Source organism: Calliopsis andreniformis, chromosome 1 (assembly GCF_051401765.1).
Source record: "Calliopsis andreniformis isolate RMS-2024a chromosome 1, iyCalAndr_principal, whole genome shotgun sequence".
Taxonomy (NCBI): Eukaryota; Metazoa; Arthropoda; class Insecta; order Hymenoptera; family Andrenidae; genus Calliopsis; species Calliopsis andreniformis.
The window spans coordinates 12,163,643-12,178,911 of record NC_135062.1 but is presented as its reverse complement, the minus strand read 5'-3'; the positions used below and the strand labels follow the sequence as shown (position 1 = coordinate 12,178,911).

General features: G+C 39.8%; 1 protein-coding gene and 1 long non-coding RNA gene across 2 annotated transcripts in view; one reads left to right on the top strand and one right to left on the bottom strand.

The window, feature by feature from the left end:
- Positions 1-10,245, bottom strand: part of LOC143179438 (very long chain fatty acid elongase AAEL008004) — a 41,019-nt gene extending 30,774 nt beyond the window's left edge. Inside the window, exon 1 of the mRNA XM_076378681.1 lies at positions 10,159-10,245. The gene's annotated coding sequence lies outside the window, so the exon portion shown is untranslated. The remainder of the gene's footprint in view (positions 1-10,158) is intronic.
- Positions 3,587-4,892, top strand: LOC143177638 (uncharacterized). The gene is made up of 2 exons (XR_013001614.1): positions 3,587-3,857; positions 4,720-4,892. It is a non-coding gene; the product is annotated as an uncharacterized LOC143177638 (long non-coding RNA).
- Positions 10,246-15,269: the final 5,024 nt, after the last annotated feature.

Sequence of the window (15,269 nt, the reverse complement as noted above, 5' to 3'; positions counted from 1 at the left end):
TGCGGTTTCAATTAATAGTTCATGAATTTCTCGTTAGGGAGTGACGAAATTGTACAACTTATATTTTTTTTTTCTAATATTCTTATTGTGTTTTATACTCTACAGCGTTTCACATGAAAATTACAAGGTTCCGTTTGTTATTTTATTTTCCAGTGTCTACATTTAGGTCTGATTCAATTACCTTGGATTTAATAAAAAAATTATAGTATGTTCAGGGCTTGAATACATGAATTTAATAGTTGGACCCTGGAGCAGTGTATTTAATCACACTAGTCAAGCTTTAGAGGAGAACAAATTAATCACTTGCGATCGAATGTCGCAACAGTGGCATTTAATATTTAAACCACTGTAACACGCTAGAGCTATAGGTATATACATTTATGTAACTTTTAGAATGGAGATAAAAAATCAATTATTTTTTTCTGTATCTCAAGTTAAAGTTTTAGAAATAAAAGGTAAGTTGGACTTAATACTTCCTGGCTCCAATTTTGCTATTTTCTTGCATGACCTCATATCTTGAAATTGGACGTAATAACACAGTACTCTGGAAGAGGACCTAAAATTGTTTACCTCTAAACTTTTTTATAAACTAGTATTAAATCCTATTAAATACTATTTTATAAACTAGCATTATGGGACTTAATACTACAAAAAGTACCTTCAGAGTCTTAAAATGCGTTGGAGCCACAAAATACACACAGTTCAAGCTGTAACTTTAATATTTCACATTGCTATGTTAAAAACTAGATGGCTAAAAAATTTGATGCAGGAGGTATGCAAAAATATGGTTTTCAAAGAAAGTGGATTTAATACGCTCTGCCTCTGGGGTCTAGATAAGCAATCTGTTGTGATTCTAGATAAGTAATCTGTATCTAGAATGAGATTTGGCTGTAGGAATTATAGTAAAGGAATTATAATAAATTAGTTGTATACGTCACGTAATTCCCCTTTATCTACCTGACGTCGTTTTCCTGAACCAGGTGACCCTATTTTTACAACAAAACGCCCCAGACGCGATCTACTGTTGCAATGTAGGATTTTACGTGTCTCTTTCCTCCTCATACTTGTTCCTTTACCTGCGTTTTGCACTCCATCCGCGGTTTTATTTGCCTGATTAAGGCTTCCACTCGAAGCAACAATTTCTTAAGTCACCTTCAGGACTACGCTATCGAGTAGGTTCACGTGGTTCTCGTCTGTAGATATCTTCTTCCTAATTATGTAGTTTATTATTTTTTACATAATGATCTTCGACGTTATATTGAATTTCTTTAACGAAATTCGTGGAATTTCTTTAGTCATTATTTAAAATACATTTCTCGAAGGTATACGCTGAAGGAAGTGTCGTAGAAGAAAAAAAAGTCACGGAGGAAAGAGGAGGTTCGACTGTTCATCTATTCTGCAAAATCTATTCGAAATGCCATCGTCGCAACTCTTCAACAAACTCGCTGATGCATAAATCGACGATTATTTGATCTTTTTCGAGGCATATTTTTCTTGACGCAGCAGCCACCCTACCATTTGTTTATCGTTGTAATCTTGCCAGCTCCCGCCGTGAATCATCTCGCGGTGACGATCTGTGGAGGAAGATCTATGCAAAATGTTTCGACGTCGTTGGACAACGATAGGAGAGATTGCATTGAAAAATCAACATTGAGACGAGACGAGGTGTCACGGATACTTATTTCTTGCGCAACGAAACATTAAACTAATACCTATATACAGTAATTAATAATATCGATTTGCAAAAAATTCATTTACAAATCGTACTGTTACTAAAGTCATTAAAACTATGCAAATCAGCTGACATTCAGGATTTATTTATTCGAATAAATTCGCCCTCCTCGTGGAACAAGTCGAAACATGTCATTTCTGATAATGCCCAGTAATTTCGTTCTTTCTTCAAATTAATAGCTATATTTCAGAGTGTCGACGCATTCGTGGCAGCACTCTACGATATTTTTGCGTCAGATAGACTCAGAAAAGACGCATCGAGCTGCAGTTTGATCCCCCGTTTCGATGTATCCCGCGATATATGAACGAAATATAAATAATTTATGTCATGACGATGATATTTGGGAAGAAGCTGAACGTGAGAGTATGTGGATGCACGAGGAACGTGTGCGCAAACACGAAATTCCGCCTTTCTGGAAACTTCGAAGTTCCAAGCCGCTCCGCCTAGAAATCAAATGAATTTTTTATTCGTATTGTGCGCATCAATCGTAATTGACGTCGGTGAACAACAGGTCAGCATGGACTGAGAGGAAAAAGATTAGTACTGGAGGAGCCTCGAGCAAGTTTGAGGAGTCGAATAATTCATTTGCTTTTTAGCCATTTAACCAAATTAGTCGAATCCTAACGAATCGACGAATTCTGATTTTACTTACTTAGATAAAGTCATGGTTTTTTTAAAATACTATCTAGTCATTGTGGATTTTTCATGATTTATTCATCGAACCTTCGATCCTGGCTCTATTCAACTTTGTCACGATCCTCTACGCAGAATGTTTAACCTTGCCAAGGTGTATGCTTTCCATCTCTGCGTGATTAGATATCCAATTCATTATGTTATTAGCTAGTTTGCGATATTGCAATTATAAATATTGAGTCGAACACCTTAGCTACTTGTGTTTGTAAATTGCCACGTGTTCGTTATATTTCGTTCGACATCTCTAGTCAGAACGTAAAACTATTTATACTTATTATTTGAATTTAAAATGCGACGATTCAGGAATTCATTCACGAAGAATCAGTAAATTTACATATTCAAATAGAGCAGACATTAGGGATCGTAAAAAAGTCCATCATTTTCACCATTAAAAAATTATGCTATTAGTTTATATTAAACATAATTTTCTTTCTTGCTAGATTGTGATGCAATTATTCATTCCTTTTTCAATGGATACTACTTTCGTAAAAACTCGATCGTTTTGTATCAGAAAGCAAGGTAATTTCCTTCCTATTATTAAAAAGAAACCACACTATATTAATTTTCGCAGGTAATTAGTATTCCAACTACGTCCGATCGAATCTGTGAGTCATTGTATTTTTATAAAATGAATAGATAGTTGATGCGCGTCTGGGACCTCGGATGACGCGCCAGGGACGTCACTTGACGTCAAGGGTTTAATCACGATGCATTTCGAACCAGCTCCTCGCCTCGTCTCGAAATGATTCTGACCCGCGGAGAAACGCCCGGGGCAAAGAACTGTGGAAAGATCTCATTGTCAAGCAAATCGCTTTTTTCCCATTTTCCTCCTCGCGAGAGGCTTCCTTCCTCCTCTCATTTAAAAATACACTTCCTCGTTCGGACTTCGCCATTTATCAATTCTTCTTTTTCTCTCGAAACGACAGGTAGCTCCGGGCATGATTCATGGGTCGTAGTTATCAGCCACTCCTGACTCGATATCGATGGGAATCGCTCTGACCGATGCTCGTTCGATCGCCAAATCCAGCGAGTACGTTGTTTCGCAACGAGCAAATTACTTCTGCCCGATGACGCAATTTGATCCCGCTTACGTCACTTTTGGGACAAGTAGGCCTTACCTACGCAGGGAAAGATGGACGAGCCACTGTCATTGTTCTTGGAAATCCCACGGAAATTCGATTTACCTTGTCGCTGCTTTCTCTGTCGTCGATTCTGGCCAGCTCGAGGGAAGGACCACCGCCATGGCGGCTGAGCGTTCGTTGAACGAAAATTGTCGATGGTGAACCAGGCTCGTTTAGAGCATGGAACGATTGACCCGCAGGTGTCTACGTTTGTACACTCGCCAGGAGAATATTTTGATACGACGATTGCGAAAGAGCGTGGAGACGGATCCTATGAACGCATTTGCATAAAACAGAGGCGAAACAGCCAGGTAAGCATGATAAGTTTAAGGCCACGGGGAATCGTAAACCCGTGGACTCTGTATTCCTCGTGCGCCACGCCACAATTGACAGTTTCATTAACATTCTTCCTTTCCATGACGTCTGTTAACCGTTTGACGATTTTCGAGCCGTGGTTAGACACAGCACTACGGTCTTCGAACTGCCCTGACCTTTCTGACCGATGGGTATCCTACAGTGAGGATGATTTAAAACCGAGAAACGTAGGTCGTCCATAGAAAATTGCCAGAGGGTTACAGAAGATAATTTGCTAATTAGTTTTACAGAGATTGCCTGTGTAATTTATGATATGCTTTCTTAGTATAGCTTCGAGGATTTATGGAATGTACTCGATTATTTTTATTGCAATAGTTCTTCGACTTACGAGGAGAGGACCAGACTTGTGGGTCACTGATCTTTTTTTTTTTAATTCTGTACACAGCTTCTTTTGGTGAAAATATTGGACACGTGTTTTGGCAAAAGTATCATAATGATACTGTTTTTTAAAAAATACTCTGTTCTAAACTATCGTAAGTTACAGTCGGGTGTTGAAGACCCATTCTGACTATATTAATTTTTTTTTCTTTTTTTTTTACTATCGATGACATGTTCAACACTTTTTTTCAAGATATAGCACTTTTTTTAAACCAGTATTTTTCAGAAACGGCGAGGTTGTAAATCTTTTGGCACACCACGTGTCCAAGATTTTTGCTGAAAGAAGCTGCGTGCGAAATATGAAAAATATCGGTAACCCATAAGTCTGATCATCCACTTGTTAGTGTCTCATTTGTTCTGACTCTCACTTCCGATGAAACAACATCGAGTAATTAATCTGTTAATGTTAATTGATCCTAGGAACGTGTACTCCTGTGCAAGATTCCAAGAAGTGGTTCAAGTTTCTTTTATCAAAGATAAAAACTGAGGTATATGAATATAACGTTAATATAATTACAATAATTTCAAGGTATAAAACATGTAAGTATCCCACAAGTGACATAACTCAAAAACTGAAATTTTTAATTAACGATCATTTTCATAGAAAAACTTTTTATCGTAAATACATATATGACTAACTGAACTTCAAAATTCAAGAGCCTACAAAAAATTCCTCAATTACGTAACCATAAATTATTTCAAGTGATGTAGGCAGAATCCATCATTTCAAGTAAAAAGCAGCTTCTTAAGACAAATTATTCTGCATTATTCTACCTATATTGTTTGTTTAGTAATTAATTTTTTTCTGCAGTCATGAATAACTTTTCATTCCTCCTAAAAAATACACTATCTTCGCTTCTAAAATACATGCGCGATATCAACAGGCTCACAACGAGGGAATAATATAGGTACCCATGATGTGGTGCGAGGAATAACGCTAGAGTGATTGTCGCGCGCGAAATAATTCCCCGAATCGAGGCAGAAGAATTCAAGAAGAGTTCTCGCGTTTTCCACATGGCACACGACCCAATTTGTCGCTGTTACGTAAGCCGCAACATTGAGTCATTCATGCTCAGCTGATCGCAACACGAGTTGGCGCGGCGGCGCACACTGGATACCACAATTCTGCGATTGTAAGGCAAAAAGACCTACGTCACATTTTCAAAAAAGTCGAGTTAAAGCCTTAATTGACACCTGGAATATATAATTTATACCATTAGAAAAAAAGAAAGATATACAAAACTGATTTCACCTAGAAATAAGAAATCAAGAATACACAAGTCCATAAGACAGTATTGAAGTTGAAAACTTGAAGACAAAAATAGGGTAAAAGACCCTATTACTATGTCTGAACCAATGACTGTGCTTTACATAGATTTTATACGACTATGTGATCTATCTGACTTAGATCGTTCTGTCTTGCAGACACAGAATTAATGCGCCAGCCAGTGCTCCCTTCTCGAGCTGCAGGAAACGAAGGATTCGTTTATGAATAATCGAGGAGCAACGACCCCAGCATGTGAGCGTCGCGACCTGTCCCATAGGTGCGAGGATGGCTCACGATTGCTTATCTTTATCTCATCGATCGGCTGTCGTTTCTGGCAGAAACGTGAAACCAGTTATGACGAGCCCCATCGTCGAAGGAGCAACAGAAAACGGAAGCAGTCCGCGAGTGCGACCGATAACGGTCGTGGTACACGAAGAGCCTGTCCTTGGCCCACTATCCCACCGAGTTCGGGCCACGACACGGGCGAACCACCGTCAGAAAATCGTGAGCGTCGCGCGTCTGTTGCACAACGCGACAGAGAAACGTGTCCACGGTGTTCTTTCCCGAACGCTTTAATGGAGCGCGCTCGTACCATTCGTGAATCGCGATTAACGCGATTCGGTATGCTTGACATTGCCTTCCCTTTTTTCTCTCGGCCAGCTGATGGTGTCGGGCCTCGGGACCTCCTGACCTACATTATTTTTCGCAACTCGAAAGCCATCGTGCACGGTGCCCAGAATTCTGGGGAAGATAACAGGCTGTGGTACGTTTTGGTCCACCGTGGTTTATCTAATATCTGACGAGATAGGGTGTGTTGTGTCTGCGGTTTTAAATGTGAGGGAATGGAGACTATATTTGGTTCAGTTTGGAGCAGGCTCGATCATGAATTGCACCGCTTTTGCGGCGATGAGAAAGTGCATCTTGGGAAGCCCAAGAAGGGGCAAACAATGTAAAGAAATTCTTTCAAGTATTCGAAATTTAAATTCAAAATTTCAAATATTTTTAAATCTCTTAAATTTTTAAATTTTCAAATATTTTTGAATCTTTAAATTTTCAAATTTTCAAATGTTCAAATGTTCAAATTTTCAAATATTCAAATTTTCAAATGTTCAAATTTTCAAATATTCAAATTTAAATCTTCAAATTTAAATTTTCAAATTTTCAAATCTTCAAATTTAAATTTTCATACATTTTCCACTTAAAGTTTTAAAATATTCTCAAATTCAAGTTTTCAAATATTTTCAAATTTTCCAATAATTAGTAAAAGAATTAAATACTGCATTTTCCTGCAATTAGGACTAATTTGAAATATTCCAACCATTTAGGCTCCCTAAGAGTGAGAGTGAATCTGTTTTTTGAGATATGTTGCAGTTCAACTACTCTCGATGGACACCAACTAAGGCTTCTTAAAGGAATTCGATTTCTTTCAAAAAACTAAGCCATATATGCATCCTCTGTTGCAATTTCACTGTACCTTGAAGCTACACGAAACAAATGTATTACACAAATCTAGGCCACCCAGAATATAAGTAAATTTTGGACACTTGTTCCTCATTAAAAATTTGCCAGTAAGTCCTGAGCCATAACTGAAAATCACTCTAAACAAAAATTGCAATTTAGAGTTCATAAAAAATCTCAAATATTTTGTTCAGCAAATGTCCAGCCAAGGACACTACACATATAACATTCTACTCTCGAACATCTCATTTAATTTTGAACTACCTGACCCGATTTTATTCGATAATAAATAATGTCTCGGTCGTATCGGTTCCGAGCAACGAGGGCGTCGTCCAAGGAAAAAGGTTCTCCTTGACGAAAGAAGCAGTGGGAAGTCGTTCCACTCTTTCGTCGAGCCAAGTATAACAACAGGTAATAGTTTCGCGCTACGCTGTTCCATCGCAGCGTCTTCATTGTCGTAACTCGAAAAAATAACAGTTTGATCGGTTGGACGGTCCCGTCGTTTCGATTACGTCGAAGCTGCCCGCAGAGACAGAGGGGGAGAGGAATTTCTGATGGAGTGGGCTACCGAAGCCAAAGTCGTGCCACGAGAGAAAGTTTCGGCGTCGATGGGAATTACACGCAGTCGAAATTATTGTTCGCCTGTGCAAATACGTAGCCACCGCCTTACGCTTCATCCTTGCAACCGCAAATGAACGTTTCAGTCTCAATGATTCGCAACCGATCTCTCGACGAGACCGCGATTCGGTCGCGTGCCAAGCAACTACGGTCACACGAATCATTCCAGAGATTGTTTTAACCTCTTAACGCTCACTTTTTTTCGTAACACTTTACGCTCGCTGCCGATCAGAGACGAGAGATTCCTCCAAACTGCCAGCCCCACAGCTCAGCACTAACTAAACACAGAAGCTTCACGCGATAACGCGTGGCCGGCAGCTTGCAGAAAGTCTTTATCACGCATTGGCGCGTGATGGGCAGCGAAAGATTATAAAAAGTGCTCGTGATATCACACGCGTGGGTTTTAAGTGGTTAAAGATGTTCTTTCAGTCACAGATAATCTACAACACTTTGTTAACGAAATAAATTAGAAATTCGACATAAAGTGTAGGATTCGATTTTAAATTAACGTCTTTTCTGAAAAAACTTCCATAGCTACTGTTACAAGTGGAGTCTATTAAAAAGTTCCAATATTTTTTGCATCCCTGATTTGAATACCTTCTCGCTAATAGTCGATGGGATTCCAAATGTCGAGGCGTCGCTGATAATCAGTGTCATCCGTTACGACACGCTCGTATTTCACAGTCGAACATCAGACCGAAAGCTTTTTGGGCAGAATGCACGTTTTCCAGACTGGTTTACGTAACACGGAACACAGAGAACCGGAACATTGGCGAGAGATGACTCAATACTATCGAAATGTATAGAGTCGTTTGATTCCGCCTTTCTAATTGATCAATTTCGCAATTCGGTGAAGAGAAGGACCTTCTTCAATCAGCTTCGTCTTCTGCGGTTGGCGAAGGAGATGCGACGAAGGGGAGACTGGGAGGATCGAAATGGAAAAATCCAGTGTATTTTTCGAGTTCGAGCTGTGCGAAATGGTTCGAAGGCCTTGCTGTGGGGAAACATCCCGCGGCTACGAGATCGGAACACTTAGAGCATGCTGCGGGCAGAGGTGCTCCCGCGTGGTTCACTTGAGAGTCTCTCGTGAGTGCGTATAAAGAACGAGCAATTCAAAAGAATAAGAGAAAAAAATAAAGGAAACAGCGACAACTTTGTAACGAGAAAACACTGTAGCTGGATTATAAACTTTGTTCTGGAGATTGTGATTTCCAGAATGGTAGAAACATTTCACAATTTTGATAAGATTCTTGGATCATGACACTTGCAGTCTGAAATGACGAAACGTCTTTTCCTCTATCGATTTTCCTAATTACTACTATTACTGTCTTGTGCTCGACGTATTCCAGCACTTGAAGGTCTAAGTACTTAGGCATTTTCCGACGATGATATTTTAATGCCAAAATAATGAATTGTCACGTCGTGTTCGAGTAACTGTTCAACTCGACACAGTTACATGTAAAATATGTTATTCAGATTTGCAAATGATTATGACCACGTTCCTGTACTTCCTTTTCTTAAAATCGATGAACCTTGATGACGTAATTATATGGGTCTTGGGAGTTCAAACGGAAGTCTAATGAACGATGACTCTACATTTGCAAAAGGATGTTTTTAATAGATTGTGGATTATACATTTATAAAAGCTTAAATGTGGAAATGAGTACAGAATACGCCCATTGTATGTATATATAAAATTACACAATATGTCGAAAGATCAAATTGGAAAATCAAGTTCTAAATTATTATAGTATTATTACTTATTCACAAACGAGAAAACCCATTAGTTTACAATGTCATTGTATTTGTAAGGAGTTAAAAAAATGCTTAATATGGATCTTCGACAAACATCTAAAGATACGGCAAATGATTTTGCTGACACATAAAAGTTAATAGTGTAAAGTAGGGATCCTTTTAAGACCTTAAAAAGAAATAGGAGATCCTCAACCATACTCTTGGAGATTAAAGAAGCAAATAATTTAACTAATAACTAAACAGTAATAAAAAAGAAGAAATACAAAAATTCAAAGAAAGAACTAAATTCATCTCTTTAAACTATTTTCCCGCCAAAAGAACTGCTCCCTCTATACTCTATACTTCAAACCACTACTCCTCTCGAAGCTTCATTGGAACTGAAATCTAGGTTTATGTAATTCACAATTCTCCATAAATCACGCTTCACACACCCAAATATAATTCTCCCAACTTCACAATAACCCCCAAACAAAGCTCCCGATTAATGAACCCAGGTCCAATCAATCACCCCGCAAATATGCATTCAAAAAAAAATCCCTAAGAGAAGCCTGAGCAGCGCGCAGGCGCAGCGTGTTACGCGCCTAAACGGTCTCGACCGTTTCAACGAGTCGATCTACCGGGTGGCCAGGGACGAGGATCCCGCTCGAAGCGCCGCCTGGCCGAATGACGCGAGCACACCTATGCGCCCCGTCGTCGATGGGTGTCGAAAGTGCCGGTGCTCGTAATCGCGCGATCAGCTGATCGAAGGGAATGCTACTCACCGTGTGCTCGTGGCAGCGGGACCGGTGCCCTCTTCACTTGTTGCGCCCTGACGTGTCCTGTGTCTCCTCCTCGTCCTTCCTCCTCGTCCTTCCTCCTTCGTCCCTTCAGGGTCTCTCGCGCGACAGACGGTGTCAGGTCGCGGTCGGGCTTCCAGATCTCGGTTAAAAATATATACAGGGCGGGGCTCGCCAGAGACGCTCGATCTCGCTCAATGACTCTTCCTCCTTCTCGCTGTAACCCCGAGCCGCTCTCATGCCGCGCGTTCACGTGTCCACGAGAGCATCTCGTCGTCGCGCGAAATCGCCCCCGAATGGAACCTCGCCTCGTGGCCGAACGCTGTCAGGAACCACGTTCCCCGTGTCCGCCTCGTCGTCGCGCTGGGAACCGACGTCAGACGCGGCACTCGTGGTCCAGAAGCTGCACCGAATTTTCGGCCTGCGAAACACGACGAATGGAGCGTATTAACTGAGCGGGAATACGGAGTCGGATCTTTCGTTCGGATGATCGATGGTGGCGCTGGTGACGTTCGCGATATACGATACTCCCGTGCGTCGAATGGGATCAAAGGCGAGTTTGCAACTTTGTATCGTTGCACGCTCCCTGAATTTTCCGCGGGTACGATTATCGCGATGGTTCTGCCGCTGGTTTTTATTGGCAGAGATAAAGGGTCGTGCACGCGTGTCGTTTGATGGACGATGGGTTAGGGCGATAGGATACACGCCAATTCGATGCACGTGGTTTTTCAGCGTGGGTTTCGCTTTCTTGATACGCACCTGCTGACTACGATCCATGATACGAAGTATTAGTATCGGAGATGACGCATTTATGTATGTTTATCGGTGCTGTGATCACCTGTGTATTTCTTAATGCTGGACGACTTGGGTACCTTGTTGCTGTGGTAGGGCGGTGGAGGGTATTTACACGCGATAAAGAAAGAGGTTATGTAGCTGATAATGTGTGGGATTGGAAATTAAATGATGCCTCGCGAGGGACACGGTGTTTTCTTTTATTATTCTTCACTGAATTTGATGAATATATGTCGAAGGAAATAGTTGGAATACGAAGTTCGCGAAGGTTGAACATGAAATGCAGGAAGGACTGAATTTATAGCTGACACGTGACAATTTAGGCGTTTGTTTTAGTCACTTAGAAACAGTTGGTCACGAGAGTATGTGGACATGTTAATTATTCAGTAAATGTTACGTACAAATGTCTGATTATAGAGATGGAAGTAACGTGAGATCTATTTTCAAGGAATGTTTAATATTTTAGCGAGATTATGGAACGTAGTTTTCAAATAAATATTGTAACATACGTGAATAATAAATAAAGTTCCTTTTATTGTAGTAGATAATTGAGTACTATTGCAACTGACTATAGATTGTATCTTAAAAATGGAATAATTAACCCACCCATCTTGTCGATCAAATTATTACTAAGTTTGCTAGAATGTTAATACTCACGTGCGTCATAGAATTTCAGTCTTGTTTACTGTCGTAGAGTTTGACGTAAAATCTGAATTTATACGAATATTATCATCATGTCACAGCCGCTTTTTCCACTAAGAATAGCAAGTGTCGACAGATGATTGATAATCAATTATGAATGGAATAAACAATCTATAAACGATAAAAAGAGATTGGGTCACGAACTGTATTAAAAATTCCACGCGACATGAGCTCGTGATAAAATTTTAACAACCTTTTTTACCATTGAAACATATGAAATCGATCATTCCATTAAAAGGAGCTCCAATTAGATTCTTATTCGTCGATCATTAGTATATTGTAATTTTGAACTCTGTAAAGCAAATTTTTTCGTTTCAACAAAACATTTAAAGGACTCGCCAACATTTCCTCCTGCTTCATTAAATCGTTATTCAATACGATCTGATACCATACATGTATCAAATTATCTGACAAGCCTAACCTAATGTAACATGTTAATAACAAGATAACTCTACGCGCGTGTATTCATCCATGCTATTATAATCTCATTATGAAACGTAAAAAGAATTATGCAACTAGCTTAACCTACCGTGTTGTACTGTTGCATACGCTTTAATTTCATTTCACATGTTTGAATTTCACGATTAAAGAGGATATCGAAAGTTCCTTAACGATAAGTGAACGTCATTGTAATCTAGCGATACTTCAACGATTCATCATTGTAATCTCAGGCGTACGCATAGCGGTTCGATTCATGAGAAATTCCGTGACAAATCGCGACGTTCAGATTGCATTACACACGTAATGCACCGATAATGTAATTCATCTTGAAGAGGCGTTTGTGTAATGTCGTGCGTGTCATTCACCTTAACACAATAAGTGGGTCCGCGATAAAATGTAGGGCCGATTGTCAGCGAGAACCCTGGGTCGTTGGCATATGCAGGCTAAGAGACGTCGTTGTAAACAGAAACCATGCTAATGCGAAGTATTACGTGTGTATTTTTGTGATCGTATTTGCAATGCCAATGAAATTCTGAATATTCCTCAATGATTAATTTCGTGACGATAAACTCGTTCTCGGTTTGAAACATACATATGTATAGATCGTTTTATCGTGCCTGATCGAGCATTCACGAGGGGGTCAGTCGACAATCGAAATAAAAAAGGACACCGATTTCCCTGTGTTCATGGCTGAAGGCATCTCGCTCCTTTTCAATTCACTTTATTCTCGTGTAATTCTCCCCAATTATGTACAAAAATATAATGAGAATCGATAATCATTACAGAGTTCGTAACATTACGTAGGTACATGACGATGTGTGCTCTTCTTTGTTTCTTCGGCCCAGTGCTCGTTCACCGTGGCTGAACAGTTTTTGAAAGTGAAAGACGATCGATTCATCGACTTCAGCGTTCGTACGCGTGTAAGCCTGTTTCCCTTTTCGTCCAGAGATAGGTGTACCTCGAGAGATATCAAACGAATCTGTATGGTGTTGGTACATATCGTGTGAACACGGTGTTTCGTTTCTGTGTGCGGCCCCGCGCGTGTGCCGAGGAGGGGGCGACTTCGACCGTTTCGTGGGCGACACGAAGCGAGGGATGATGTAGCAAAGTGTTGATGTGTCAGTAAAATCAACCTCGTATCGAAGGGCCAATATGACCGCTTTGAAACTTTGCAAGACCAGTAGAATGCAGCCGATTAGATACAGACTCTGCGGTTCGTATTATCCGAAGCTTCCGCCAGCGAGCTAGAGAACCGGAAATGCCTCTGCAAAAGGATTCGTCGATATCACAGAGACTGAAATCTTGACGAATCTCTTTTATTTTAGAGTTTACGAGATAATTCAAGAGTGTTGATAAGATGAACTAAGGCTGCAGTTTGAACTACAACTAAAACTATTAATATTGCTGAAGCTGTATACACCATATTACATAGTGTAATCCTGTCAAGATGTTGCACGGTGTAACATGGTGTAGATAGTACTGAGCAGTTTTATCAGTCTCAGCTAGTTTCAGACTCCAGCCTAATTTTAATAATTTTGGAATTACTTTCCAAGAGAATGTGGGTCACAGGAGGCCTCGAACGATGCAAACCGCTGGTCAGAAACACTCTCAAGAGAAATTTAGTCAGAAAATTGTATCGCTAGATCCCTACTACAGTCGTCGAAGTTTCGTTAGAAAAGGTGTATGACTCGGCAAAACAGTGTAGCACGCGCGAATACGGTTTTAGAAAAATACGAAACTTGTACATCGAGAAGCAGCCTCTGTTACCGCGTTGAATCGAAAGGAACACGGGGAATGCTGTTGATCGGCCGTTCGATCGCGGCGAGAATGTTATTAACCCTGATAAGAAAAGACAGCTTTGTACAAACGCGCTGATGAAATATTACGAACTTCCGCTAGAACGTTTTAACCGTGTCTCGACGTCGTCGTGGTTTATTGTCTTCACTGACAGACACGAGTTGGATCGACTGAATCGTTTCTTGTCTCCCTAGAGCGCAATGTAACTATTATTTGCGGGATTTTAACAGGTGCAAAATTGCTTTCCCTCCTAATGATAAACTACTAGATAGTCGAGGAAAAAAATTCATTGCACGACGTCTGCGTGTTGCGTAATAATTGGAGTAGCAATAGGTGCTGAACGGAATTAGTATGTTTTGCGAGTTAACACGTAATAAAAAGCGACGGAAGGATATGCGATTTATAACGATATCGCGGTAAAAACACGATCAACTTAATTTGTAATGCGGGAAAAACACGCGCGCGGCATGCCAACGAAAGAGATAAGCGATCAACGTTTTGAGCGTACATTCGTTACTATGAATATTATAAAAATTAGTCGCTAAATTGTTACTTGAATATCAATTCCTGTACACACCTTGGAACAAACGACAGAGGGAAGGTTCCTTGTCGATCAGGCGAAGAAAAGAGCGTAAAGATTAAAGCCTATGTATAAATAAAAAGTCAGTAGCTCAAAACTGAAACAATAACGTTTGCAACCATACGGTTTTTACGTCTATATTTAACAGTCTTGTCGACGTTATTTTCTCGTATTTTTAATCTTTTATTATAAATCGTTTTCAAATATTTCTCTAATATGTTACTTTTAAAACTTGGCATAATAAATTTTTTTTTTTATATTACGAATACTTTCACCAAGAAAGCACGTCTTTGACACACCATGTCTCGTTTCAACATCAACGTTTACTCCTTTCGTTTATTTTCGCGATCGACCTATCTTGTAAAAATATACAACGTTTCAATTTCACAGGATCGAATTGTTCTCTCTCTCTTTTTTGTTCTTTCCTCAGATTTTGTTTTATTTCGGTGCGGTCATAAATAAAAACCTTCATATGTATATATATTTTTTCTCCGTTAATAGGAAGAGTACAAAAGTTTCGTAACCTTAACAAGAGGATTCATATACGATTCCTAGGGTGAACGTTTTTTTTCTTCTCTTTCCCTCTATGCAATTTTATAAACATACATATGTCTATTCGAACGATTGGCGTTCAACTTTCCTTTTTCTTCTTGTCTTTACCAATTTCAACTGTTACCGGTTCGAACAAATAATTTTGTCAAAGAGAATTTCGAGAACTCTTCGGAAGCTTGATTCTAAACGCCTCGGGAGAGTTTAGTTTCAATTACAAAGGTTCGACCGAAAA